This window comes from Equus caballus, chromosome X (genome assembly GCF_041296265.1).
Source record: "Equus caballus isolate H_3958 breed thoroughbred chromosome X, TB-T2T, whole genome shotgun sequence".
NCBI lineage: Eukaryota > Metazoa > Chordata > Mammalia > Perissodactyla > Equidae > Equus > Equus caballus.
This window is the reverse complement of record NC_091715.1, coordinates 60,497,884-60,524,590: the sequence shown is the minus strand read 5'-3', so window position 1 is coordinate 60,524,590 and position 26,707 is coordinate 60,497,884. Positions and strand designations below refer to the sequence as shown.

The 26,707-nt window shown below is 33.7% G+C and overlaps 1 long non-coding RNA gene across 1 annotated transcript in view; it reads left to right on the top strand.

Moving 5' to 3' along the window:
• LOC111771649 (uncharacterized) overlaps positions 1–20,620 on the top strand; it is a 63,817-nt gene extending 43,197 nt beyond the window's left edge. The window contains exons 2-3 of the long non-coding RNA XR_002805567.2: positions 19,418–19,563; positions 19,688–20,620. This is a non-coding gene — a long non-coding RNA (uncharacterized lncRNA). The remainder of the gene's footprint in view (positions 1–19,417; positions 19,564–19,687) is intronic.
• Positions 20,621–26,707: the final 6,087 nt, after the last annotated feature.

Sequence of the window (26,707 nt, the reverse complement as noted above, 5' to 3'; positions counted from 1 at the left end):
TTAAAAATAAACAATCCAAAAAACAAATTAGGAAAATTATTCCTAAAACAATCCAAAAATTTGCATGAAATTTGGGGCTGGCCCAGTGGTGTGGTGGTTAAGATCACATGCTCTGCTTCAGTGGCCCCGGGTTCACAGGTCTGGATCCTGGGCATGGACCTACACACCACTCATTAAGCCATGCTGTGGCAGTGTCCCACATACAAAATAGAGGAAGATTGGCACAGATGTTATCTCAGGGACAATCTTCCTCAAGCAAAAAGAGGAAGATTGGCAACAGTGTTAGCTCAGGGCCAATCTTCCTCACCAAAAAAAAAATAAAAAATAAAAAATTGTGTGAAGCCCCAAAAGACCCTCAACGGACAAAACAATCTGGAGAAAAGAAGTACAAAGCTTGACGCATCACACTTCCTGATTTAAAACTATATTACAAAGCTACAGTAATCAAAACAGTATGGTACTGGCATACAAACAGACACATAGGTCAATGGAAAACAATAGAGAGCCCAGAAATAAATCTACACTTATACGGTCAATTAACTTAGAACAAGACAAATATATCTAATAGGGAAAGGATAGTTTCTTCAATAAATGGTATTAGGAAAACTGGAAGCCACATGCAAAAGAATGAAACTGGATCACCATCATACACCATAGGTAAAAATCAACTTAGAATAGATTAAAGACTTGAACATAAAAGATCCGAAACCATAAAACTCCGAAGAAAACAGTGGGTAAGCTCCTTGATGCTGGTCTTGGCAATGATTTTTTGGATTTGACACCAAAGCAAAAGCAACAAAAACAAACAGAAAGAAGTGGGACACATTAAACCAAAAAGCTTTTGTACAGTAAAGGAAACTATCCAGAACCAAAAAGGCAACCTATAGAATGGGAGAAAATATTTACAAATCATGTATCTGATAAGGGGTTAATATCTAAAATATATCAAGAACTCACACAACTCATACCTTTTTTCTAAAAAGTAAGAAATCTAATTAAAAAATGAGCAGAGGCTCTGAATAGATATTTTTCCAAAGGAGACATACAAATGGCCAACAGGTACATGAAAAGGTGCTAAGCATTACTAATCATCAGGGAAAGGCACATCAAAACCACAATGAGATATCATCACAAAGCTGTTAGAATAGCTATCATCAAAAAGACAAGAAATAACAAGTGCTTTCAAGCCTGTGGAGAAAAGGGAAGCCTTGTGCACTATTGGTGGCAACGTAAACTGGTGCAGCTACTATGGAAAACAGTATGGAGTTTCCTCAAAAATTTAAAATGGAGCTACCATATGATCCAGCAACTCCACTTCTGGGTATTTATCTGAAGGAAATGAAATCACTATCTTGAATAGACATCTGCATCCTCCATGTTCAATGCAACATTTACAATAGTCAAGACATGGAAATAACTGAAGTGTCCACAGATGGATGGAGAAAGAAAATGCGTAACGGAATGTATTATTAACAGAATAGATTGTTGGAACATTATTTAGCCATTAAAAAGAGGAAACACTGCCATTTGCAACAACATAGATGGAACTTGAGGGCATTATGCTAAGTGAAATAAATCAGGCAGAGAAAGACCAATACTGGACAATCTCATTTATATGTGGAATGCAAAAAAAATTCATAACTACAGAGAACACACTAGTGGTTGACAGAAGAGGGGAGTGGGAAGTGTGTAAAATGGGTGAATGTGGCCAAAGGTACCAAATTCCAGTTATAAGATAAGTAAGTTCCAGGTAATTACAGCATGGTGACTATAGTTAACAGTACTGTACTGCATATTTCAAAGTTGGTAAGAGAGTAGACCTTAAAAGTTTTCATCACAAAAAAATATAACTATGTGCTGAAGGATGTTAAACTTACTGTGGTAATCATTTCACAATATACATATATATCAAGTCATTATGTTGTACTAACTTTAACGAACTAACTTGAACTTAAACTAACACAATGTATATGTCAATTATATCTCAATTAAGAAAAGAAAGTATTCCATTACAATAGCATTAAAAAGAATAAAATACTTAAGGATAAACTCATCCAAGAAGGCAAAAAAACCAGTACCCTGAAAATTGCAAAACATTGCTGAAAAAAACTGAAAAAGACAGAAATAAATGGAAAGACATCCCTTGTTAACAGATGAAAAATGTAATATTGTTAACATTTCAATACCACCCAAAGTGATCTACAGCTTTAATGCAGTCTCTAACAAAATCTCAACAGTAGTTTTTGCAGAAAAAGAAATAGCCATCTTAAAATTCATATGGCATCTCAAAGGATCCCAAATAGCCAAAACAATCCTTAAAAAGAACAAAGTTAGAGGTCTCAAACTCCCTGATATCAAAATCTATTTTAAGGCTATAGTAATCAAAATAGTGTGGTACTGTCATAAAGGCAATCATATGGAAAACTGGGATGGAACAGAGATCTCAAAAATAAAGCCTTATGTACATAGTTGACACGATCCTCAACAAGGGTGCCACAACCACTCAATGGGGAAATTACAGTCTCTTCAACAAATAGTTTTGGGGAAACTAGATATGCACATGTAAAATAATGTATGTTTGACCCTTAACTTGAGCCATATACAAAAATTATTTCAAAATGGGTTAAAGACACAAATGTAAGACTAAAACTAAAAACTCCTAGGAGAAAAGCTTCATGACGTAGTAATTGACAATTGTATCTTGATTATGACACCCCAAGAGCAAAAGTAATATAATAAAAAAATAGAACTATACACTACATCAAACTTAAAAACTTACCTGCATCAAAGAATACAATCAAGAGAATGAAAAGGCAACCTATAGAATGGGAGAAAATATTTGCAAATTGTGTATCTGATAAAAGGTTAATAACCAGAATATACGAAGAACTCCTACAACTCAACAACAAAAATCAAGTAACCTGATTTAAAAATGAAAAAAATGTACTTTCATAAACATTTCTTCAAAGTTGAGACATGAATAGCCAACAAGCATACGAAAAGATTCTAATCATCACTAATAATTAGAGAAGTGCAAATCAAAACCATAATGTGATAACACAGGAGGAAATCTACATGACTTTGGGTACGGCAGTGAGTTTTTAGATACATCAGTGGCATAATCTGTGAAAGTAGTGATAAAATTGACTTTGTTAAAATTAAAACTACTGTTCTACAAAACACACTGTCAAGAGAATGAGAAGATAAGGTACAAGTGGAAAAATATCTGCAAAAGACATATCTGATGAACGACAATCAAAATATCCAAAGAACACTTAAAACTCAACAATAAGAAAATGAACAACTCGATTAAAAAATGAGCAAAAGTCTTTAACAAACACTGTTCCAAAGAAGATATATAGATTGAAAATAAGTATATGAAAACATGTTTGACATCATATTTCATTAGGGAGTTGCAAATTAAAACAAGGATGGGATACCACTACACACATACTAGAATGGCCAAAATCCAAAACACTGCCACCACCAAATGCTGGTAAGCACCAGGAATTCTTATTTATTGCTGATGGGAATTCAAAATAGTATGGCCAATTCAGAAGACAGTTTGGTGACTTCTTACTAAACCAAACATAGTCTTACCATATGACCCAGCAGTTGCACTCCTTGGTATTTACCCAAATGAGTTGAAAACACGTCCATACAAAATTCTGCACACAAATGTTTATAGGAGCTTCATTCATAATTGCTAAAACTTGAAATCAACCAAGATGTCCTTCAGTAGGTCAATGGATAAATAAACTGTGGTACATGTAGACAATGGAATACTATTCAGTCTAAAAAGAAATGAGCTGTCAAGCCAAGAAAAGACATGTATGGACCTTAAATGCATATGACTAAGTGAAATAGGAAAATCTGAAAAACATACATACTATTAAAAAATACATACAATATGATTCCAACTATATAACATTCTGGAAAAGGCAAAACTGTGGAGACAGTAAAGAGATCAGGGATTTCAGGGGTTGGAGTTGAGGTAGGATTCAATACATCCAGTACAGGATTTTTAGGGCAGTGAAATTGCTTTGTATTATGCTACCATGGTAAATACACGTCATAATACATTTGTCAAAACCCATAGAAGGTACCATACCAAGAGTGAAGCTTAACGTAAACTATGGACTTTGAGTAGTAATGATGTGTCAATGTAAGTTCATAGATTGTAACAAGTGACTGCCCTGGTACCAAACTTCGATAGTGGACGAGGCTGTGTACGTAGAGGCAGAGGTCTATGGGAAATTATTATAACTTCCAATCGATTTTGCTATGAACCTAAAGAATTCTCTAAGAAGTAAAGTCTATTAAAAGAAACCCCAATGAGATATCCATTCCACATCCATTAGGATGGCTATTATCAAAACAACAAAAAATAAGTGTTAGCAAGTATGTGGAGAAATTGAGATCGAAGAGTACTGTTGGTGAGAATGTAAAATGGTGCAGTCACTATAGAATATAGTATGGTGCTTTCTCAAAAAATTAAAAATAGAATTACCATATGGTCAAACAATCCCACTTCTGGATATATATCCAAATGATTGAAAGCAGAATTTCAAGGAGATATTTGCTTGCCCTCATTCATAGCAGCATTATTCACAATAGCCAAGAGGTGGAAGCAACCCAAACTTCAGTCAATGGGTGAATGGATGAAAAAAAAGTGTTATATACATACAATGGAGTGTTATGAAGTCATTAAAAGGAAGGGAATCTTGTCAAATGCTACAATGTGGATTAACCTTGAGGACATTACACTAACTGAGATAACCCAGTCACAAAAAGAAAAATACTATATGATTCCACTTATATGAGGTATCTAAAGTAGTCAAATTCATAGAAAAAGAAAGTAGAATAGTGGTTTGCAGGGGTGGGCAAGGGAGAAAAAGGGAGCCGTTTAATGTTATAGAACTTCAGTTTGGGGAGATGAAAAAGTTCTGGAGATCCATTTTGCAACAATGTGAATATAGTTATACTTCTGAACTATACAATTATAAATGGCTAAGATCCTAAATTTAATGTTGTACAATTTCTAAACACAATTTAAATAGAAAAATAATAAATAGAGAAATGGAAAAAACCCAAATGTCCATCAGCTGATGAACGGATAAACAAAAAGTAGTATATCTGTACAATGAAATATTATTCATCCTTAAAAAGGAATTAAGAACATGCTACAACATCAGTAAACTTTAAAAACATTATGCTAAAACATTAAACATTTGTGTGTGAAAGACACACACAGCCAAATATTATATTATTACATTTACATGAAATGTCCAGAATAGGCAAATTCATAGACACAGAAAGCAGATTAGTAGTTGCCAGATGCTGAGAAAAGGAAAGAAGGTAGTGTGGTTGCTTTGTGGTAATCACTTCACAACAAGAGTCAAAAATGGCCTTGTGTTTTGGAACCTAGATTGTTACTTCTCCACTGCAAGCTGAAACACAGTATCTTAAAAAAAAATCACTCGAGCTAAACTCAAATATTGTACTTATCAAATTGTTTTAAAAATAACCTAAACAAGGATGATGAGGTCAGCATGGTGGTGGAATAGAAATTTTCTACTGTCATTCAGCCACAGAATACCTATTCTGACAAACATTCACAGAAAAGAGCACCTTTGTGAGTGTGTGAGAGTCCAGTGAAGAAGTTCCAACACACTGCTGTACCAAAATATCTGAGAATAGACACATTTAAAAAGTTAAGAAGAACAATTGACTTTACTCATGTCGCTCCCCTCCCAAGCTCAGTACCAGGAGAGACTCCTTTATCTGGTGATTTCTCTTATAGGGGAAAGTGAGAGCATATTGAGTGAGCATCCAGCTTCCCCAACTGTGTGGAAAGCTGCTCAAAAGGCATACTGCTTTCTTGCCCCGCTCAAAATATTGAAGTTATCAGCATGGTTGAGGGGTTGGAGAAGCTGGAATTAGAGGAACCAGAGCTCAGAACTCATCAAAGGCCACGTATCCTACTAAAGGACTTTGCATACTCCATTAGGAAGACCTGCCATGAGCTGCTTGGGAGGTCTCACCTTTAAACCTCCTAAAATAGCCCAAGAGCACCCCCAACACTCTATGTGCCCCATCCACCCCACCACGGCCAGCTACAGGCCCTGCAGACAGTAAGTGCGAACCATTGCAGATGTTCACAAGCACATACGCCAAGCTGGCCAAAATCTGCAGGACTGGAAGAAAGCATACAATCTTGAGCATTTCAGGGCACTGGCCAAGGGAAAAAATGAGATACTCTCATCAAGAGGACTGGCTTTGCAGAATCAAGAGAGGTATACATTCTTAAGACCCCCTCCCCCCAATAAAAAATAACAAGAGGTGAGGAATGGACACACTCATAGAAAAAATCTGAGGGGCCGGCCCGGTGGTGCAGCAGTTAAGTTCGCAAGTTCCGCTTCTTGGTGGCCTGGGGTTCACCGGTTCGGATCCAGGGTGCGGACATGGCACCACTTGGCAAAAGTCATGTTGTGGTAGGCGTCCCACGTATAAAGTAGAGGAAGATGGGCACAGATGTTAGCGCAGGGCCAGTCTTCCTCAGCAAAAAGAGGAGGATTGGCAGTAGTTAGCTCAGGGCTAATCTTCCTCAAAAACAAACAAACAAACGAAAAAACAGAAAAAAGGAAAGATCTGAGAGAGTCTCAGAATCATTAACTGGACTGACTAATGAAGGAATATGTCTCCCAAAGACAGTAAAAAAGAGGTGACTGCTTCTTCAAATGCAAAGACAACACAAGACTTCAAGGAACACGGAAAAGCAAGAAAACATGACATGACCAAAGGAACACATAACTTTCCAGTAACCAACCCCAAAGAAATGGAGATATATGAATTGCCTGACAAACAATAGAAAATAATTGTGCTAAGGAAGCTCAGTGAGCTACAAGACAGCACATATAGACAACTCAAAGAAATCACGGACAGAGTACACGACCAAAATGAGAAGTTCAACAAAGAGATACAAGTTATATAAGAACAAAACAGAAATTTTGGAGGATAAAGTGATGGTTGTCAAGAAGATATAACAATTGCATGTATATACTCACCCATCGCTCGGGCACCTACATATATTAAGCAAACATGAACAAATCTGAAGGTAGAAATAGACAAAAAATATAATAATAAGGGACTTCAGTACTCCACTTTCAACAATGATAGATCATCCAGACAGAAAATCAACAATGAAACATTGGAACTGAAATATACTTTAGACCAAATGGACCTAACAGACATTCAGAACACTCTATCCAACAGCAGCAGAATACATATTCTTCTCAAGCACACATAGAACATTCTCCAGGATAGATTATAAGTTAGGTCACAAAACAAGTCTTAATAAATTTAAGAAGATTGAAATCGTATCAAGTATCTTTTATGAACACAACGGTGTGGAACTAGAAATAGATAAAATTGGAAAATTCACAAATATGTGGAAATTAAACAACACACTCCTTAATAATCAATGGGTCAAAGAAGAAATCAAAAGGGAAATCAAGAACCATCTTGAGACAGTTGAAAATGGAAACACAACATATGAAAACTTATTGGATACAGCAAAAGCAGTTCTAAGATGGAGGTTTATGGCAATAAATATCTATATTAAAAAAAAAAGAAAGTTCTCAAATAAACAATCCAACATCCCACCTCAAGAAACTAGAAAAAGAAAAAGAAACTAAGCTCATTAGCAGAAAGAAGGAAATAACAATGATCAGAGCAGAAATAAATGTCATAGAGACTTGAGAAATAATAAAAAGATAAAACTATGAGTTGGTTTTTTGAGAAGACAAATAAAATTGACAAAACATTAGATAGACTAAGAAAAAAACAGAGAAAAACAAAAAGAATCAGAAGTGGGGGCCAGCCCGGTGGCTCAGCGGTTAAGTGTGCATGTTCCGCTTCAGCGGCCCGGGTTTCGCCATTTTGGATCCCAGGTGTGGACATGGCACCATTTGGCAAGCCATGCTGTGGCAGGAGTCCCACATATAAAGTAGAGGAAGATGGGCACAGATGTTAGCTCAAGGCCTGTCTTCCTCAGCAAAAAGAGGAGGATTGGCAGCAGATGTTAGCTCAGGACTAATCTTCCTCAAAAAAAAAAAAAAAAAAGACTCAGAAATGAAAGAGGAGTCGTTACAACTGACACTAAGAATTACACAGGATCGTGAAAGGCTACTATAAATAATTATGCATCAACAAATTGGATAACCTAGAAGAAACACACACATCCAAGAAATATACATATACCATGACTGAATCATGAAGAAGTAGAAAATCTGAAAAGACCAGTAACAACTATGGAGATTGAATCATGAATCAAAAATCTCCCAAAAACCCCAGGACCAGATGGCTTCACTGATTAATTCTATCAAACATTTAAAGAATTCATTAAAGAATTAATGCCAATCCTTCACAAACCCTTACAAAAAATTGAAGAGGAAGGAATACTCCCAAACTCATTTTATGAGGCCAGCATTACTTGGTTACCAAAGCCAGACGAGGACACCACAAGAAAAGAAAATTACAGGCCAATATCTCTGATGAATATAGATGCAGAAATCCTCAACAAAATATTAACAAACTGAATTCCATAGCACAATAAAAGAATCATACACCTTGATCAAGTGGGATTTATCCATGAGGTGCATGGATGATTCACCATATTCAAATCAGTACATGTGATACACTTACTAACAGAACGAAGAATAAAAATAATATGATTATTTCAATAGATGCAGAAAAATCATTTAACAAAATTCAACATATCTTCATGATAAAAATGCTCAACAAAATAGGTATATAAGGAATGTAACTCAACATAATAAAGGCAATGTATGACAAGCTCACAGCTAACATCATACAGTGAAAGGTTGAAAGCTTTTCCTCTGATACCAGGAACAAAACAAGAATGCCCACTTTCACCACTTCTATTCAATATATTGCTAGAAGTCCAAGCCAGAGAAATTGTGCAAGTAAAATAAATAAAAAGCATCCAAATCAGTAAAAAAGGAGTAATAATGTCTCTGTTTGCAGATGACAAAAACTTATATATAGAAAACTTTAAAGACTCCACCAAAAATTCTTATAACTAATCTATGAATTTAGTAAAGAATTCAGTTGCATGATACAAAATCAACATACAAAAAAATCTGTGTGTGTTTATACACTAACAACAAACTAACTGAAAAAGAAATTAAGAAAACTATCCTTTCACAGTAGCATCAAAAAGAATAAAATGCTTGGGAATAAATTTAATGAAAGAGGTGAAAGATGTGTACACTGAAAAGTATAAAACATTGATGAAATAAGTTAAAGGAGACACAAATCATGGAATGATATGCCATGTTCACAGATTGGAAGAATTAATATTGTTAAAATGTCCATACTCCACAAAGTGATCTAGAGATTCGATGCAAGCCCTTTCAAAATTCCAATGGCATTTTTCACTGAAATAAAAAAATCTTAAAATTCATATGGAACCACAAAAGATTATGAATAACTAAAGCAATCTTGAGCAAGAAGAATGAAATTGGAGGCGTCACAATTCCTGATTTCATAATATGTTACAAAGCTACAGTACTCAAAACACTATGGTACTGGCATAAAACAGAGATTTAGACCTGTGGAACAGAATACAGAAGCCAGAAATAAGTCCATGGATTTAAGGTCAACTAATCTTCAACAAAGGTGTCAAAAATACACAATGAGGAAATGATAATCTCTTCAATAAATGGTGCTGGAAAAGTGGATATCCACATGCATTAGAATGAAACTGGACTTTTATCTCGCACCATATGCAAAAATCAACTCAAAATAGATTAAGAACTTAAGACCTGAAATTTTAAAACTATTAGAAGAAAACATAGAGAAATAGCTTCTTGACATTGGTCTGGGCAATCATTTTTTGTATATGACATCAAAAGCACAGGCAATAAAAGTAAAAATGGAAAAGTGGAATTGTAGCAATCTAAAAAGTGCCTGCACCTCAAAGGAAATAATCAACAGAAAGAAGAGAGAGCCTATGGAATGAGAGAAAATATTTGCCAACTATACATCTGATAAGGAGCTAATGGCCAAAATATATAAGGAACCCAAACAACCCCATAGAAAAAAAAAATTCAAAAAATGGGCTAAGAATCTGAATAGCCATTTCTCAAAGAAAAACATACAAACAGCCAACAGGTATATGAAAAGGTACTCGTGTCACTAATCATTAGAGAAATTAAAATCCAAAATACAACAAGATATCACCTCACACTTGTTATAATGGTTGTCATCAATAAAACAAAAATTGCTAAGTGTTGGCAAGGATGTGGAGAAAAGGGAACCCTTGTGCACTGTTGGTTTGAATGTAAACTGGTACAGCCATTATGGAAATAGTACTGATGTTCCTCAAAAAGTTAAAATTAGAACTACCATATGATCCAGCATAATCACTTCTGAGTATATATCCAAAGGAAATAATACTGATATCTCAAAATGGCATCTTCACTCCCATGTTCATTGCAGCATTAGTCACAATAGCTAAAATATGGAGACAATCTAAGTGTCTGTCAATGGATAAACGGATAAAGATGTGATATGTATATAATATGGAATACTATTCAGTATTAAAAAGAAGGAAATCTTGCCATATGGAACAACATAGGCTCACCTGGAGGACATTATGCTAAGTGAAATAATCCAGACAAAGACAGATACTGCATGAGCTCACTTATATGTGGAAACCAAAGTCAAACTCATAAAATCAGAGAGTATAATGATGGTTGTTAGGGACTGAGCGGTGGGCGATATAGGGAGATTTTAGTCAAAGGATACAAAGATTCAGTTATGCAGGATGAATAAGTTCTGGAGATCTGAATTACAGCATGGTAACAAGAGTTATTGTATTGTATACCTGAAATTTGCTAAAAGAGTAGGTCTTGTGTTTTCATCACACAAAAGAAGAGTAACTATGTGAAATGATTGTTCTGTTAATCAGCTTGATTGTGGTAATAATTTCATTATATATACATACGTCAAAACATCATGTTGTACACCTTGCATATATACAATTTGTATTTGCCAATTATACCTCAATAAATCTAGAAAAAATATGAATTTTTAAAAAATATTCAAGCAGTCTACAGGAAGGAATGAAAGAAAACTGAAGAATGAAAATAAGAGTGAATGAATAGAGAACAAAAAATAAAATGACAGACTTAGTCCCAAACATACCAAATATTGTGCTAAATGTAAATGGTTTAAATACATCAATTAAAAGACAGATATTGGGGCTGGCCCCGTGGCTGACTGGTTAAGTTCGTGCGCTCCGCTGCAGGCGGCCCAGTGTTTGTTGGTTCAAATCCTGGGCACAGACATGGCACTGCTCATCAAACCACACTGAGGCAGCGTCCCACACGGCACAACTAGAAGGACCCACAATGAAGAATATATAACTATGTACCGGGGGGCTTTGGGGAGAAAAAAAAAAAAGGGAAAAAATAAAATCTTTTTTAAAAAAAGTTAAAAAAAAAAAAAGACAGATATTGACAAAGTAGATTAAAAACTATGACCCAGCTCTATGCTCTCTTCAGAAACTCACCTCAAATGTAACCATATAGGCAGGTAGAAAATAAAAGAATGGTAAAAGATACATCATGCAATCCTTAATCAAAATAAATCAGAAGTCGCTATATTAGTATCTGATATACTAGATTTCAAAGGAAGAAAACTACCAGAGACTGAGAGGGACATGATATAATAATAAAAGGTCAATCCACCAAAAAGACATAATACCCCTAAATGTGTGTGTACTCATCAATAGAACTACAAAATAAGTGGGGAAAAAACCTTACAAAACTTAAGGGAGAAATAAACAATCTACAATTATAGTGGAGACTTCAACACTGCTAACTCATCAATTCATAGAAAGACATAGAAAATCAGTAAGAATATAGAAGAAGTCAACACCACCATCAAAGAAATCAATTTTATTAATGTTTATAGGATATTTAAACTCAATCAGAATACAGATTCTTTACAAATGTCCAGGAAACTTATATCTAGATAGGCCATATCCTATGCCATAGAATAACTCTCAAAATTTTAAAAAAACTGAAATCATACAGAGTGTATTCTCTGATGACAATGCTATCAAAAGTAGAAATCAAACACAGAAAAATAACAATTAATACTTATCACTAAACAACACACTTCTAAATAATACATCAAAGACGAAATCTCAAGGGAAATAAAAAAATACACTCAACTGAATGAAAATGAAAATACAACATACCAAAATTTGTGTGACACAGTTAAAGCAGTACTAAGAGGGGTATTTAGAGTACTAATTATATACATAAGAAAAGAAAAACAGTTTAAAATGAATAATGTAAGTTTCCACCTCGAGAACCTAGAAGAGCAAACAAGCCAAAGCAAGCAGAAGGAAAGAAATAAAGATAAGAAAAGAAAATTAATGAAAATGAAACATGAACAAATCAATGAAACAAAAAGCTGGTACTTTGAAAAAAATCAATAAAATGATCTTATAAACAACAGGATAATAAAATAATACTATGAAATACTGCACAGATAAATTTGACAACTTACATGTAAGGGATCAATCTGTAGAAAAAACATAAGCCACCACAACTCACAAACATGAAATATACAATTTTAATATCCCTTTAACTATTAAGTAAACTGACTTCGTAGTTTAAAAATTCTCAAAAAAAGTAAAGTCCTGGTCCAGAAAGTTTCACTGAAGAATTCTACCAAATATTTAAAGAACTAAAAGGAATCTAAGCAATCTCTTTCAGAAAAAAAAGGAAGAAAGAACTCTTCCCATGCGTCTTTTGAAGCTAGTATTATTCTAATAACAAAACCAGATAAAAAATATAAAAATAGAATATGACAGACTAATATCTTTTATGAATTTAGACACACAAATTGTTAACAAAATATTGGAAACTAAAATTAAAAAGTACATAAAAATAATTCTAAACCAGGACGAAGTTCGGTTTATTTCAGGCGTGCAAGTATGATCCAATATTTGAAAATTAATCAATGTAACCTACCATATTAACTGGCTAAATTTTAAAAATTACATAATCACATCAATCAATGCAGACAAAGCTTCTGACAAACATCAGCACAGTTGTATAATAAACTCTCAGAAAAAAAGGAATAGAGGAGAACTTCTGCAAGTTAAGAGCACATACAAAATACCTACACTAGCATTGTACTTAATAGTGAAAGACTGAATCCTTTCCCCCTAAAATTGTGAACAAGAGAAGGATGTCCACTCTTGCAACACTTATTCAACGTAGTGCTGGAAGTTCTACTTAGTACAAACACAAGTAAAGTAAACAAAGTCATACAGATAAGAAAAGAGAAATAGAATCGTCCCTATTTGTAGATAACAAAATTGTCTACACAATAAAATGAAATACTTAGGTATAATATAATAAAACACGTGCTGGACTTGTATGCTGAAAACTACAAAATAGTGATGAAAGAAATAAGATAATATATAAATAAATGGAAAGACATACAATGTTTATGGATTGAAAGGCTCAACATAGTAAAGATATCAATACAGGTTGAATGAAATTCCTATCAAAATACCAGCAAGAACTCTGTGGATATAGACAAGTTTATTCTAAAATTTATTGGAAAGGCAAAGGAAGTGAAATAGGTGAACAAATTTTGAAAAAGGAAAAGAAAGCGGGAGATATTTTTCCTTGATATTAAAGTTTACTGTACTGCAGCAATAATCAAGACTGAGTGTTTCTGTTAGAAGGATAGACACATAAATCAATGGGTCAGAAGAGAGAACCCAAAAACAGACCCCAAAAATATGCCCAATTGATTGGTTTACAAACTTTTGAATCTTATGTTATTTTCAGATTTACATAAAAGTTGCAAAAAAGTTCCCATATACGCCACATCAAGTTTTTCTATTATTATGGCACATTTGTCACACTTAACGAACCAATAGTGATACGATGTTATTAACTGAAATATACACTTTATTTAGATTTGCTTCATTTTTTCCTAATATCCTTTTGCCGTTCCAAGATCCCATATAGGATACCACATTACATTTAGTTGTCGTGTTTCCTTAGGCTTCTCCTGGTTTTCACAGTTTTTCAGACTTTCCATGTTTTTGGTGACTTTAATAGTTTGAAGGAATACTAACTAGTCAGTCATACTGTAGAATATTGTAGAATAATTCCCCATTGGAATTTGTCTAATGTTTTTTCTCATGAGTACACTGGGGTAATGTGTTTTGGTGAGGAGGACCAGAGAGGTAAAATGCCATTTTCATTACGTCATATCAAAGGTACACCGTATTAACATGACATCACTGTTGATATTGACCTTTGTTACCAGGCTAAGTAGTGTTTGTCACGTTTCCCCACAGTGCAGTTCCTCTTTTTTTCTCCCTTCCCATACTGTGCTCTTTGGATAAGTGCAGCCCACACTTACAGAATGGGGAGCTATGCTCCCCCTCCTTGAAGTACCAGAAAGTAAGGGAGTGCTCAATAAAACTCCACATTCATGGCAGTATGTCAAAGGGGCACAGGAGCCAATTAAAAGAGCTCTGAATAGCCTAACTTGGAACAATTTAAATAAATTAATTAATAATTCAGTATTAGATTATAACCCCAAATATAAAATATCCATGAGTCCAAACTAATATGAATAAATGACTAAAAAATAAATGAGGGAGAGTAGATGACTCTCCCTTAAAAAAGAATTTCAAATAATTTATAAAATAATCCACCCTCAATGAGTAGAAGCATAACTCCCCACTCTCTAAGTGTGGGCTATACGTGGTGACTTTCTTCCAAAGGAAAAAAAAAGTAACTTTACGGTAGATAGACCTGACAAACACTATACAGCCCAGTGATGAATGTGAACATCACTAATGATAAGGCATATTGATGGTTATGTACCTTGATATGATGTGATAAAGTGTTCTTATTCAAAAAAAAATTACATCAGTTCAATCATGACAAAATCATCAGGCAAATCACAGTTGAAGGGAATTCTACAAAACGCCTGACTAATACTCCTGAAAACTGTCAAGATCAAAAAGTAAAGTCTGAAAACTGTCACAGCCAAGAGAAGCCTAAGGATACATGACTGCTAAATGTAATGTGGTATCCTAGATGGGATTCTAGAAGACAGAGAAGATATTAGGGAAAAACTGAGGAAATCTAAATAGAGTGCACTTTAGTCAATAATAATGTATCAGTATTGGTTATCAAGTGGGACAAATGTATCATTTATATATGTAAGATGTTAATATGAGGGGAAACCGGGTATGAGGTATATAGAGACTCTGTACCATCTCTTCAATAATTCTGTAAATTTAAAACTATTCTAAAATTTAAAGTTAATTTAAAATTTTAAAATATCATTGACTAAAACAAGTGAAATAACAAGTAATCAAACCATCCCAAGTTGACCATTGCTACCATTTTGGGATATTTCCTTTCATTTTCTTCCTAAATGTTTTACACCTACAAATATACACATATAATTTTTTATGAAAATGGAATCAAACTGTATTCAGGGTTCTGTGTAAATTGAAAAATTCACACAAAACTGAAAAATAGGAGCTAATATAAATATACACCTATTGTTTGTATCCTGATTTAACATTTTATTTATCAAGAACACATGTCTATCATTAAACACACACTTATTATTTTAATGAATTAAAGAAAGATGAAACATTCCCATAACAAAGATCCTATAAGTGAGTAATCATCTATTACAATAACTGGCACAGAATAAACAATCAATAAATGTTAAAGGAATTAAACGGAATCTTCTGTAAAGCATCTTCCCAGAAGCTCATATTGTTTCCTGGACCATATAGGACATGCTATCTACTCCCCTTCTTAAAAAATAGGCTTAAAGGCAATTCTGAAAGATAATTTAACATTCACATGGAAACCAAAGCCAGTGTATTTTTATTTTTAGTTTTTATAATGGTTTCAATCCGGTAATTATAACTGCCATAATCTGTTGTGAGTAAAGTTTGGAAAATAAAGAGATGTGTAAAGAAGTAAAAAATCCACAATTACCCCACTCAGTCACTTGTTAGTATTCTGGCACACTTCTTTGCCAAATTTGTGTTAAAGATAAAAAACAATCTTATGCCTTCCTTATTCATGATGTCATCAGAGCACCTTCATTTTCATCATGTTGTTTGGATAATAGGGTCCTTGCAGAGGAAGAAGACAGTGCTAAGGTTCCAGAAATTGTGTCAGTGGAAGAGGTGGATAACGTGGGGAGGGCAGGAGATGGAGGCTTGCAGTAGAGTAACCAACCCTGGTTTGTCCAGGACTGAAGGAATTCCCGGAATGCAAGTCTTTCAGTGCTAAAATCAGGAAAGTGTGGACAAACCCGGAGGCTGGTCACCCCACCAGACAAGAGATTATGCTAAGATAACACTGGCTTTTATATTTTCTGGGTCTTTCATAAATGTCACAAAAGATATTCTATAGATCCAAATACAATACCGTAAATGAAAAGCTGGCTCATCTTTATTACTCACCTGATTACATAGGCAGTGATTTCATCAAGGAAGCTTAGGGTCACGGTCTGCCCCAAAACTGCCTTTCTGTGTTGGAAAGAAATCATCAATATTTTTAGACCCTCCAAAACTGCATCATTCCAGCTACCGGATATTCTTCATTCTGCAGTGAGTTCTCATTTAGAAAAAAGGATCTAAAATTTAATTTCTTTCTCCCTGTTCCTGCTTCTGACCTCCTCTCCATTTCTCTCCTCGAGTAATGCCTGGGTAATAATCCTTACCAAGATCACATAATCTAGCACTCTCATCAGGGTTTGTTTTCTCTTACTCCTCACTTCCCTAGCCCACTTCCTCCCACAAAGACTACAGTTTTAAAATGAAATTAGACATATTTGCTGGACACAAAAGTATACAGTATTCTGTATACTGGGATCCCAGAGCAATGAGAAATGAACCCAGAGCTAGTTTCTACGGCTTTATTGGACCAGTTCATGGACTGGAAATTAATGCACGAGCATCACTCATCTATCATTCTTTTTATTCCATGACAATATGATAAAATTTAAAGTGCCAACTCATCATTGCTTTAAGGTACTTGCAGATGAACAGCAGGTTCCATGATATTCCCAATACATTTAGCTGTGTTACTATTCAATATCAACCAATATTATTTTGTTATTTCACAGACTGGAGTTAGATGTTTCAGCCTTTTTGTTACTTCACATTCCTGTCTTAGGGAAGCTTATTGCCTCACCCCAATGTTTTTTATTCTTACTTGTCGTTCAATTTGCAGCAAAATGGATACCATGAAACTTTTATTTTTTATGCCTTTTGTATCATGTAATATTTTTTTAATTGAGGGGAAAAGTATGTAACATAAAATTCACCATTTTAACCATTTTTAAAGTATACAATTCAGTGGTATTTAGTACATTTACATTGTTGTGAAATCATTTCAACTATCTCATTCCAGAACATTTTTGTCATTACTAAGGGAAATCCCATACCCATTAAACAATCACTCCCCATTCTTCTCCCCCAGCTCCTGGCAACCACTAATCTGATTTCTGTCTCTATGTATTTTACTATTCTGGACATTTCATATAAATGGCATCATACACTATGTGGCCTTTTCTTTCACTTATAGTATTTTCAAAATTCATCCATATTGTAGCATATATCAGTACCTCATTAATTTTCATGGGTGAGTAATTTTCCATTTTATGAATATGCTGCATTTTGTTTATCCATTCATCACTTGTTGGACATTTGGGTTGTTTCCACCCCCGGCTATTGTTAATAGTGTTGCTGTGAACATTTGTGTACAAGTTTTTGTTTGAATACCTCTTTTCATTTCTTTCAGTTGCTGCAAACTTTTAACCATTTCCCAGAGTTGTGACAAATTTGTCTCTCACAGTTTCTGCTTGTTTTTCAGTGCTTTTGTTGGGAAGCAAGAGCTTGGAGCTGCTACTCTGCCATTTTGCTGATGCTGTTCAGCAATAACTATTGTATTAATAGAGTTTTAAATCATTTTAACTATCTTTGCTTTCCTAGAAAAAAATCTCAGTTGGCCAGAAAGTAGTAATTTTTACGCTCTACTGAATACTATTTTCTAACATTTTATTTTGAAAATTTGCATTGATACTTATAAATGAAATTGATCTGTAGGATTTTTTTTCTGGTTTTTTACTGTCTTTATTAGTTTCTGATATCAATGTTATACTGAGCTTATAAAAAAATTGAGAAAGTATTATTCCTGCATCCAGAAATGTTTACATAGTATAAAAGTTATTGGTTTACTGAAGTTTAAATAATTCTCACTTAACAGTATTTTCACCTGGTACCTTTGTGGGAATAGCTCTTTGACAGCTTTCTCTTTTTCTTTCATGCTTCTTGGTTTATTTTGGTTTTCTAACCTGTTTTAAGCCAATTTCATTAATGTATATTTTCTGGGAAAAATTTTCATTTGACTTAATTTTTAATTTGCAAAGAATTATAAAATTTGTACTCATATTTTTGTAAGTTCCTCTGTTTCTGTGGTTAATGTCCTGCTTTCATAACAATTTGTAAATACTAATATTTTCCCCATTTGATATCGAACTTGAAGTGAGTTTGCTCACCCGTCATGCAGCAAGCCAATCTCTGACACCAGGTGTAATAGAAGTAGGAATTTTATTACTGCACAGTGCTGAGCAAGGAGAAAGGACAGCTAATGCTGAAATCCCAAACTCCCCAAAAAGCTAACAGGAAGGGGTTTTATTTGGGGTTTTAGGTAAGGGCGGGGGAGCATATGGCCTTGCTGGTCAGAGCTTTCCCACCATCCTGTGTTTCACCTTGAGACTACTTGCAGAGAGGAGGGAGCCAATGACTTTGCTGGTCAGCAGCTTTCCCACAAGCCTGTAGCTCCTTGGTGGGGAGGAGGAGGAGGAGATAAGAAATCCAGGTGGTTATCCTTGGCTGTGTCTGTCTCCATGCAGGATAGTGGATTTTGGAGCTTGGAATCCAGGGAGTAAGCAGAGAATGAGTGCTTTGGTTTTAATCCCATATATGCTGGGTTTAATGTAGGGAAACCAATATCAGGGCCAGTATCACATTCATCTAGCATATTACATTTTTTTTCCAGATATCAACCCTTGGCTTTAGTTATCAATCCAAATGCATTTTCTATTTAACTAATTTATGTTTTTTCCTAATTAATTATTAATCCTTATGTTTTCCTTAGGGTTATTTGTTATTTTCCTAACTTTTTTAGTTGTATCTTAATTTATTTTAATTCACTTCTAGTAACAAAACTGTTTATTATTATGAATTTTCTAAGTATTGCTTGATACATAGTGTTCTCACTTTATTTTTATTTTTTTAATCCAGAAATGGAAAATAGGTTTTATCTCTCATCACCATGGACTGATTGATAATGGTTGACCAAATCATTATGTTGATGAAAGTCTGGGATGATCATCTACATGCTGTGCGATAAATTCCTCGATCAATTAACTCTGCCAAGAGTGTGGAAGGTAAGAATGGACGTTTTAAAAATCCTTTGCCTTTCTAAACTATAATTCATCAATTTTAACTTTTTAAAATTTGATCCAAAGTTGTTTAAGAGTTTTTATTTGTTTGTTTTGCTAAAACTTCAAGAATGTGTATTGTGGAAGATGCTGTGATGAGCCACCAATATCCCCCTTCAGGAGTGAAGGAATTCTTTTCCCAGTTGCTGGGAGTGCAGCAGGCAGACAGCTGTCAGCACCCGCTCAGGGATTGCTTCAGCTGAAGAGAGTTACATTACGCAAGATCATGCCCTATTCTGAGTTCAACTCATATCCAGTGACTGATTGAAGCAAGGGCATAAACATCCAACCTTTTTGCTCCTTTTTTTGTGAATATTAGAACACAGCCGTGCTCATTTGCTTATGTATTGTTGATGACTACATTCATATTATAATGGCAGAGTAGATCAGTTGTGACAGAGGCTGTAATGGTTAAGAAAGCCTAAAGTATTTACTATCTGGCCCTTCATATAAAAAGTTTACAGACTCCTGCTCTAAAGGGTTGTTTTAGCTCTCGTATTTCCTTGTAGGGTTGTGCTAGGTTGTCATTGGGACTGAATTACACCTAGACTTCTTCTGCCTTCTCCTGCATTCTTTCCCTTCCTTCCACAAATGTTGATCCCAGTGGCACTCTTTAATAAACATTCTTCACAGTAAATTCTGTCCTAGAGTAGGCTTCCTGGGAACCCAAACTACAATATATATTCTCTCCTTCTAGGTTATAAGTATATCTTTCTATTTGTAATCAACCTTATTACTTATAGTCTTTATAATTGTAATATCCTAATTTACTTTTTGTTTTTATTTGATCTTTAAATGATTGAAAAAAGTAGTTCATTGTCTTTTACCACTGTTGGATTTTTGTATATATTTCCTGTAACAGTTGCTGTACATATTTCAAAACTATGTCTTTGTAATAAAACTTTTCATGATATTTATTATTTGTATGTTGTATCCTTCATTGTTATAAAATACTGCAAGTTTACTGCATGCCTTTTGCCATAAATTCAATTGGTCTTAACATCAGCTTGCTTCCTTTTTTTTTTTTTTTTGGTAAGTTCTTACTTTCCAAATTTGAATTACTTTATTTTTACTATGCCTTTTACAAGCAATGTATTTGTGTGTATGTGTAACATTCAAATGCTAATGTACCTAGACTAATTCTAGCAATGGAGGTGGTGGAGAAATGAAGCTAGTGGTTTTAGATGATGTCCAGCATCTTGAATTTCTTGCATAGCCTCCTGTCTGTTCTGACATCAATGAGACTGATAGGCCTATCCTATAATTACGGTGTTTGGCATGGTCCTGATGGAATATCACTCCCTATACAGAACCTAAGTCATGATATTTTTCTTTAACCTCTTGGCTCAAACATAAATGTGAAACTCCACTTGAATATGCTACAGTTGATTTGGTAACATATTCTTTGTTTAATTAAAAGTATGAATGGAAATATATACCATTATATGAGGAGCAAGATTTGCCATCAGGTTTTTAATAATGTGGACTAATAGAAAAACTGGACAATGTGTTTTTTAATCATCCTTTGTTTTATTGGTTACGTGTCTCTCTTGTTTTGATCTACATTGAATTTAAAATATCTTTCATGTTTAATTTGAGTGAGGTACTATAAGATGTAAATATTTCTAAAACCCATTTAGTACACATTTAGAATCTTCATAAAATAATTTTTGAACTTATAATTTTTGTAGTCATCATGGTCTACTGCCATACATTTTATAATATTTACTATAAACTGTTGAAGTATAATATTATAGGACAGTTTTTTAGGTAAGCAATAGCACAATATTTTTTTTTTTATGAAGCAGAACACTTTCTCTTAAGGTGATTTGTATTTGCCTCAATATAATTCCTCAGTTAGCTATCATAGTTCTTCCTTAATTATTCTTTGCATGCTTCCATGGTTATAAAAAAATGTTTACTATTTCTCAAGCTACTAGGAAAAATGCAAAGTCATGGCATATAAATGACTTTGAAGTATATTTTTTGATAAATTGTTCGTGACAAGTAGAATGAGTGTGTGTTCATGATTAAAAAGTACGCAACTGGAGCTTGAAGGAACTGTAGTTTGTGTTCTTCAGCTAATATATAATTTATTTCTTACTGGAACACTGTTACTCTACACTTTGCTGATAATTAATATGGATTTTGAATATGTGTCATAACTTCGAAAGATTATTTGGCTAATTTAGTTACCCATTTGAAGTGGGATATTTTAAATATTATTATTAAAATAGTTATAAAATAACTGACACAGGTCAAATAAATGTCATGATTTAGGGTGGATTGTAGGCTTTATTAAAGAAAAAATTTGAACGTCTTGCTATATTTTAAATTTATATTTATTTTATTCAATCACCATATATTTATTGATACTCAACTATAAGCCTGCTGCTCCTGGTAATAGTTTCTAAATTAAAAGTAGATAAACATATAAAATAAAGCATTTAGCTGGAAAAAGGGCATATTTTGGCTATAATCTCATAGCATGTGATATAGCATATGTCCTTATATATAAACATATTTGTGTTTTTTCTACAGAAAATACACCCTCTTTCTAAATACATATAAATATGTACATATGTACAAACACACATTCACATATGCATATTTTAGGTGAAATCATATAGTGCATGCAATAATTTATATCACTTTAGGGCTATGATACAGTAGCAAAGTAGCATTTTAGAATAACTATAGAAAGATGGAATAAATGCATTCACATAAAATTATATGTCAAAGAGAATTTAAATGAAAAAGTTTTTACATGATCCACTCTAAGTAATTTTTGTACTTATTTTCTAGTGAACTAATTGAAATTATTTATAAAGCAATTGGCTTTTGAAAACTAAATTGGATTCAGAGTTTCAAATTACTTTACATAAATTCACCCTGAAAAGAAAATACATTAGAAGAACATTTTGATAGTTATGTTCAAGAAGTTTTAGTTTCAGTTTAACATATGCAAAAGGAAATGTATTAACACCTTCTATCTTGGCTTTTCAAAAAAAAGCTTTATTGAAATGTAATTCACGTACTATAAAAGTCACCACTGAAAGTGTGTAAATTATTATTTCTTTGTAAATTTATAGAGTTGTGCAACCTTCACCACTATATAATTTTAAAACATTTCATCACCACAAAAATAAATCCAGTACCAATTAGCAGTCACTTTCCAAACTGCCGTTTCCAAAGCCCCTGGCAACCACTGTTCTATTTTCTGTTTCTATTGATTTGCATATTCTGGAATACCATATAGATGGAATCATACAATATACGGCCTTTTGTGTCTGGCTCCTTTCACTCAGATAATGTTTTTAAGATTCATTGGGTTGTAATAGGTATCAGTACTTCATTCCTTTCTATGGCTGAAATTAATTGTGCATGTATATACACTGTATTTTGTTTATCCATTCATCAATTGATAAACACTTCGGTTGCATTCACATTTGGATGTTATTTTATAAGCTTCTATGGATATTCATTTACAACAGTCTGTCTGGACATATGTTTTCGGTTCTTTTGAGTATATACCTATGAGATAAATTGTTGGGTCATATGGTAATTCTAGGTTTACCATTTTGAGGAACTGCCAGACTGTATTTCAAAGCAGGTGCATCATTTTACATTCATTATAGTAATATATGTGGGTTACAATTGTTGCACATTTTTGCCAATTGTTGTTATCCATTATTATGATGATAGGCATCCCAGTATGTGTGAAGTGGTATCCCATTGTGGTTTTGATTTGCTTTTCCTTAATAACTAATAATGTTGAGCTTCTTTTCATGTGCTTTATCACCATTTCTATATATTCTGTGGAGAAATGCCTTTTCAAATAATTTGCCCATTTTTAATTGGCTTGTTTAAGTTTTTGCTGTTGAGTTGTATGAGTTCTGTTATACACACTGGATACAAGTCCTTTATCAGGTATATGATTTGCAAATATTTTCTCCCATCTACTTATATGTATTTACCTTTTCATTTTCTTGATGGTGTCCTTTGAAGCACAAAAGTTTTTAATTTTGATGAGATCCAATTTATCTATTCTTTCTTTTGTCAATTTTTGTTTTTGATGTAATGTCTAAGAAACTATTGCCTGACTCAGGGTTGTTAATATTTACTTCTATGTTTTCTTCTAATAGTTTTATAGTTTTAACTTTTATATTCAGGTCTATTATCTATTTTGAATTAGCTTTTGTATATGATGTGAGGTGGAGCTCAACTTCATTCTTTTGTATATGGATATCCATTTTATGAGCACCATTTATTGAAAAAGACTATTCTTTCTTCATTGAATTATCTTGGTATCATTGTCAAAAATCACCATAAATTTAAGGTTTTATTTATGGACTCCCATTTGTATTCCATTGATCTCTACATCCATTTTTATTCCAGTTCAATGCTGTCTTGATTGCTGTAGCTGTGTAGTAAATTTTGAAATGAGACTGTATAATTCCTCAAAATGTGTTTTCTCTTCACTAGTTATTTTGCTTAATAATATCTTAACTAGTAAATAATGCTCATTTTTAATGAGTGCTTTCAAGTTGAAAGTAAAGTAACATTTGTTATTGTTATATTTTACAAGTAAGAATTATGTATATTAAAAGTATACAATTTGATGGTTTGATACACATATACATTGTGAAATAATCATAACCTTCAAGATAACATATCCAGTTACCACGTTAATTTTTTTTTGTGTGGTGGGGAGGATCTACCCTCTTAATAAATTTCAACTATAAAAAAGAGTATTGTTAATTATAGTCACATTGTTGTGAATTACATCTCTAATACTTATTCATCTTGCATAAGTGAAACTTTGTACCCTTTGACCAACATTGTCTAATTTTCCCCACTGCTCCACCCTTGGTAACCACCATTCTTCTCTCTGCTTTTTTGAATTTGACTTTTTTGGTTTGCACACATAGAATTGAGATCACGCAGTATTTTTCTTTCTATCTTGGCTTATTTCACTGAGCATAATGTCCCCAAGGTTTATTCATGTTCTTCCAAATTGCAGGAGTTTCTTCATTTTAAATCTGATGTATGTAATGTATTACATACATGTAATATATAAATAACAAATTTTTATCATCTATTGATAGACATTTAGGTTGTTTCCATAACTTGGCTATTGTGAATAATGCTGAAAAGAACATGAGACTGCAGATATCACTTTGAGATCCTGATTTCATTTCCTTTGATATATACCCAGAAGTGGGATTGCTGGATCATAAGGGAGTTCTATTTTTAATTTTTCAAGGAACCTCTATATTGTTTTCCATAATATGTGAACCAGTTTATATACCCATGAATAGTGTACCAAAATTCCCTTTTCTCCACATCCTGGTCAACACTTATCTTTTAACTTTTTGATAATAGCCATCCTAATGTGTAATGATACCTCATTATGGTATTTATTTGCATCTCTCATGATTAGTAAAGTTGATCATCTTTTCATGTACCTGTTGGCCATTTGTATATCTTCCTTTGAGAAATATCTATTCAGCTCCTTTGCCCGTTTTTAACTCAGGTTATTTGTTTTATTGCTGTTGAGTTGTTTGAGTCCCTTATACATTTTAGATATTAACCCCTTACCAGATAAATAGTTTCTCCTATTCTGAAGGTTGCCTTTTTATTTTGTTTATTGTTTCTTTTGCTGTATAGAAGCTTTTTTGTTTGATGCAGTCCCACTTACTTATTTGTACTTTTGTTGCTTTTGCTTTTGGTGTCATATCCAAAAAATCATTGCCAAGACCAATGTCAAGGAGCTTCTTGCCTATATATTCTTCTAGAAATTTTATGATTTCGGGTCTTATGTTTATGTCTTTAATCCACTTCAAGCTAATTTTTTGAATGATGTAAGATAGGGATTCGATTTCATTATTCTGTATGTGATTATCCAGTTTTCCTAACACTATTTATTGATGAGACTATCCTTTTCCCATTGCTGGTTCTTGACAAGGGTCAAACATGAGTTGACCATATATTCGGGGGTTTATTTCTAGGCTGTTCCATTGGTTTATAAGTCTGTTTTTATGCCAGTGCCATACTGCTTTGATCATTATAGTTATGTGGTATATTTTTAAATCAGGAAACATGATGCCTCCAGCTTTGCTTTTCTGTCTCAAGGTTGCTTTGGTTTATTGGAGTCTTTAGGGTTGTATATGAATTTTAGAGTTTTTGGTTTCTGTAAAGAATGCCATTGGTTTTTTTGATACAGATCACATTGAATCTGTAGAGCACTTTTGGTATTATGGACATTTTAACAATATTAAGTCTTCCACCTATGAACATGGAATGTCTTTGCATTTATCTGTGATTTCTTTAATTCCTTTCATCAATGTCTTATAATTTTTATTGGACAGGCCTTTAACTTCTATGGTTAAGTTGATTCCTATTTTAATCTTTTTGCTATTTTAAATGGGATTGTTAATTTTCTTTCAGATAGTTTGTGTATAGAAACAATTGATTTTTGTACATTGATTTCATATTTTGCAAGTTTACTGAATTTCTTTATTAGTTTTAAGAGGTTTTTTTGTTTGTTTGTTTTTTGAGAGAGATTAACCCTGAGCTAACATCTGTCGCAATTTTCCTCTATTTTATAATTGGATCACCATCACAGCATGGCTGTTGAGTGGTGTAGGTCCACAACCAGGATCTGAACCTGCTAACACAGGCCACCAAAGTGGAGTGCACCAAACTTAACCACTATGCCATGGGGCTGGCCCCATCTTCCTCTTCTTTTTGCTTGAGGAAGATTAGCCCTGAGCTAACATCTTTGCCAATATTCCTCCACTTTTCATATGTGGGTTACCACCACACCATGGCTGATGTGTAGTGTCGGTCTGCACCCCGGATTCAAACCCACAAACCAAGGCCACCAAAGTGGAGTGTGCTGAAATTAACCACTACTATGCCATGGGGCCAGCCCCTACCATGACTTGTTTATTTTTTAACTGGAAGCTTGTACCTTTTGATCCTCTTCACCCATTTCACTCACTTTCCCCATTCCCTTCTGCTCTGGTGATCACCAGTTTGTTCTCTGTATCTATGAGTCTGATTTTATTTTGTTTTGTTGGTTTGT